Below are 4,915 nucleotides of genomic sequence, written 5' to 3'. Positions count from 1 at the left end.
AAGTTTTTGAATCAACATTTATTTCAAAAGGTCTTCTCCTCATCTCATCTTGTAGCCACTAACCTATAATCTCATCCAACTTGAGATTTCTACCTCTGTAGCTCCACCAATGGAAACTATTAAACTCTTCCAAGAATTCAGAAGACTACACAGAAAAAGCTATGCATCATTTCTCTTCGTTTGCTTCGTCACCAATGGTCGAAAAGATTGAGCAAGGCATTGGAGGCATTAAGGTGATATATAACGCTGTCACCATCCTTCATCTTTAGAGCATATAGCTTCTTCCATGGGAATATCAAATTCATGAGGAGTTTAGCCCAATACAATAAGCCAAGCTTATCCCAAAGCTTCTTTATTGTAGCTTCTCCTAACACATCCATTAACATAGAATTTGATATATTAAGACCAATCAAGGCCATGACCTTATCATCTTGCCCCAGTCCTCCTACTTCACGATGTCAGACTTTGTGTCCTTCATACTGATTTCTACTTTCTTTCAATAAGCAGATATTCCATCTTCAACCTCCATAAATGGAAGTTGTGGCCATAGAATTTATCGATCTCTAAATGTCTAGATGTCATTTCTCCTACCACATATATCTTCTTAGCCTCTCCTCAAAATAATCACTACTACAACAACACAACATTGTCCAACTTGAGTTTCTTTACCCAGAAAATGAGATTTCTCTAGCTTTCTGATCAAGACCTCAAAACAACGCCTCAAGAACACAAGATTCTGCAAACCAAGCTTCTTCAACTTGGCAACAAAGATGCCCCCCTTTGAAACCAACAGCCACTTGATACTAAATTGTTTTACCTGGAGAGCAACCTATAGCAATTAGAGAAGAATCTACAGCAGAAAAATTGTGAAGATAAATAGGAAATTCAAAATATTAAAAACTATAACAAAGAAGTACATAAAGCAACAAGGATTGTTTTTTTTTAATATAGAGGGAACAGATGATTGTTCACCTTTTTTTCTATAAGGAATGTACAAACATTGAAACAATGTCGCCCCTAAAATCAGAAATACAATTGGGAAACAACTTCGCTTCTGAAGCACAAGAATGCAAGGCAGAGATTTCTTTATGCATTTCATATACAATGGAAAGTGCTAGTTACACAGATAATGTAACTCGGCATATCTTCACACTTGAAAGAAACTCAACACACACTGTTATTTTTTTGTGACTTGTAAATATAATTTAAACATCAGAGAAGAAATTATCCTCTAAATTTACATTCTCTGTTGTATCAGATAATCAAGCCATTTGCTGAGATGAAAAACTGGGTCAACTGAAGAAAAATCACAAACAGAAGTTCCGCTACATTTTGTTGCATCAAATACTCTTTGAAGATTAGTAAAACTGCACACAGTTTGTCTACACTCAGCAATCATAGACTTCAGATCTGTTAGCCTTTTTTCCTGATATATCAAAAGGAAAACTCAAAGCTCTGTATCTCTGGAACTCCAGCTCTTAGTCTGTTTGAAGAGGAAGTAACTCATCATTGGCCAGTCCAATAAACAAGAAGACATGGATCATGCACCAACGGACCAAAATAAATATGTTTTTTCAAGAACAGTTACTCCATGACTTGTTTTAATTACACATACCTTAATTATACACACCTTTCAAGCTGTTTCTGCTAGCAGTGAAAGTGGTGATGTTCTATCCGGTGTGAAAACTAGCCTACCATCTGAGCTTCCGTTAGGATGTGAGATAGCAATAGATGAACCATGCTTGTATGAAGAAAATGAAACAATGAATTCATCAAGATTTTCAGTTCTTGTAGGTGTGTCTGCAGAAGGAGGTTCAGAAGGTGGCACAGGATGTGCTTTATCGCCTGCAAGCATTTGCACTACTTCTCTCATACTAGGTCGAGCTTCGGGATGAGGATGGGAACAGAGCAAACCCAGTTCAAGAACGAGCCCAACTTCTTCAACAGGGTACTCATTAAGAAGTCTAGGATCAACTGCTTCCAAAAGCTTTCCCTTGGAATGCAACTCTCGAACCCAGTCAACCAAAATTAATTCTTCGGGAGACATCTTCGGCTCAATGGGTCTTCTTCCACAAGCCACTTCAAGCAATAAAGCCCCAAATCCGAACACATCAGTGCTTGTTGTGGCCTTACCAGTACGAGGAAGCTCTGGAGCAAGGTATCCAATAGTTCCAACTACATGGGTGGTGTGAGGATTTGAACCATGTTCATATAAACGAGCAAGCCCAAAGTCCCCTAACCTGCCATTCAAATATGCATCTAATAATACATTGCTTGCTTTGACATCTCTATGGACTACTGTCTGCTCCCATTCTTCATGAAGATAAAGCAAAGCCGAAGCAACCCCTTTCAAAATTGTATACCTCTGCGACCAACTCAACATATTCTGTGTGCTCTCAAACAAGAGCTTGTCAAGGCTACCATTTGGCATGTAATCATAGATAAGCAGAAGCTCTTCCTTATACCGACACCAACCTTGAAGCTGAACTAAGTTCCTGTGCCTCAGCCGGCCAATGCTTGCAATCTCTGCAATAAATTCCCTCACCCCTTGCTTGGATTCATGCGAAACCCGCTTCACTGCAACTTCCCGCCCAGTGCTGGGAATAACGCCCTTATAAACCCTGCCAAAACCTCCAAACCCCAGCAGCTGTTTGTCCCTAAATCCCTTTGTGGCCACTTTAAGTTCACTGTAGGGGAATCTATGAGGACCATATTCAAGCTCCCATTCTTCAATCACCTCACTCTGTCGAATCCCCCTAATAAGGTAAACTGCTGCCAGACTTGCAACAACTGTGATACTTACGGCAGCTATGGATACCTCAACTATGAACCTTCTAGTCTTCACCATAGAATTTGCAGATGTAATCTGAGGAAGCTTTGAGAGTTCAAGGTCCTGTGCAGGCCCATTCATCCTGAAACTCCATCCGAGAAGGCGATGAGCACTAGAAAGCAGCCCTGTGGATGCTGAAAACCCAACATACATATAATCAAGAAGGACATCTGAGAGGTTAACATGAATAGATATCAATGGGCGATCAGGCTTGGTCATCCCCCCTGGTACAACACTTACATTAAGCCTATTCTCCGCACCATCAAAATCTATCCAACACTGAATACTCTTCTGATATTTCAGATTAAATCCCTGAACTGTCCCATTACCAGTTCTGTACCCAGCTGTCGTGGACATATTTGATATCAGACTGTTGATATCGATACCCACATGGTTATCATCAATATCCCCAAACTCAAAATCCTTAGCAGTATCAAACTCCACCGCAAATATATGATTATAATCCTTCCCATTGCTGGAAGCATTGAAGAGGCCGAGGTACTGACTGGTCAAAGTTCTGTGCAATTCCTTAAACGGGGACAACAGAAAGGCTATACCGTGACCTCCAAGAGTTGGGTACCGTGGGACAATGGACATAACGAAGGTCGTACTGAAAGAAAGAGTGGAATTATTCGAAAAATTCTTGAAGCGTAAAGGAAACGGATAAAGGGCATGGCCCAACATCAACTGTGTGACGTTTGTGAGCTCTAGGACTCCTGCAGGATTGATGTTCGCCATTCCATCCAGGTTGAGATTGCTGTTTCTGAATCCATTGAAAACAAAATTGTCGAATTGGGCCAATGCAAAAACAGAGTTCAAACAAAGAAAACAGAGCCATGAAAACATCCAGGGCATTCGATGAAACGGCTTTGCCTGATGAGATACAGGATGGTGGAGATACATGGATCGAAGCGCGGCTTGAAACGCAATGGCCATTGCCAGTTTGACGGTAAAAAGAATGCCCCCAATACTCAAGTGTGTAAATTTTCCTTATAGAGTTCAGTCAGTTTGTTACCTTCAAAAATTGTTACTTGGGTTATCTAATAACTATGGTTAGGTCTAGGGACGACTTTGCTCAGGGCCGAGCTGAGCCTTTTATTATTTCAATTCAATTAATGTTTACCATGACCGTAACTTCAAGTCAATTGCGTGGTCTCAATTTTCCTATATTTTTTATTGGTTGGAGAGTATATCTTACTTCTCCCTCTAATAACAAATTTATATTATTTTATATTTTTTTAAATGATTGGAAAATAAAAGCTATGAAATCGAAATGAGTTTACAAAATACTTGGATAAATAACCATTCTCCACCCCTCAACAAGGTTAGAATTTGGATTTTTTTTATTCATTGAATGTTACCCCTAAACAATATTAGGTTTAAAAGTTTAAAATTTTGACCTGGGGTTGGATTTTAGATTTTTCTTTACTGGTTGAACAATTTAATTTAATTTAATTTAATATATATATATATATATGGGTTTTTATGTTATCCGTCAATAAACTTTATGTTTAAAATTTTGATGTTCTAATAATAACATCAATAAATGTTTGATTAGAAAATTACCTTTTAATAATATAGTTATCTTAAAAAATTTAACATATTTATAGTAACTAAAAAAACAAAATGATCATAACATACAAATGATGATTTAAAATTGCATGGAACACTCACAATAAAATCTTAGGAACCTGAAATTAATATGATTTATCATACAATTTAGGTAATCTAATATATATTATTGGATCTAAAGATGAATTATACATTCGACAATATATATTTTAGCGTTTCTTTGGATCATTAGATATATATTAATATTAACAAGATTGAAAATATAATATTTGAATCATTAAAAATCTAAATTTATAACAAATAGACATTGTGGATCTCTTAACATCATGTTATAGTTTCTTTTTTCATTATTACATTCTCACATGAAAAAAATTTATAAATATTAAATATGATAAAAGAATGCTTTGATCAAATCCATCTTATTCATCACTAAAATTGAATATATATATATATATATATATATAAAAACAAGTAAGTATTAAAATAATATTAACTTCAAAATCATAACAATAA

The 4,915-nt window shown here is 36.7% G+C and overlaps 1 pseudogene across 1 annotated transcript; it reads right to left on the bottom strand.

Moving 5' to 3' along the window:
* Positions 1 to 1,159: 1,159 nt before the first annotated feature.
* Positions 1,160 to 3,793, bottom strand: LOC149149314 (L-type lectin-domain containing receptor kinase S.4 pseudogene; annotated as a pseudogene). The gene is made up of 2 exons (XR_016262777.1): positions 1,616 to 3,793; positions 1,160 to 1,483 (listed from the first exon to the last, which is right to left on the bottom strand). The product of XR_016262777.1 is annotated as an L-type lectin-domain containing receptor kinase S.4 pseudogene (transcript).
* Between the last annotated feature and the right edge of the window lie 1,122 nt (positions 3,794 to 4,915).

This window comes from Pinus tabuliformis, chromosome 9 (genome assembly GCF_031772625.1).
Source record: "Pinus tabuliformis cultivar Carrire ecotype Pingquan chromosome 9, CPIR1, whole genome shotgun sequence".
NCBI lineage: Eukaryota > Viridiplantae > Streptophyta > Pinopsida > Pinales > Pinaceae > Pinus > Pinus tabuliformis.
Note: the sequence above shows the minus strand (reverse complement) of the source record. Positions and strands in the feature narration are given on the sequence as shown.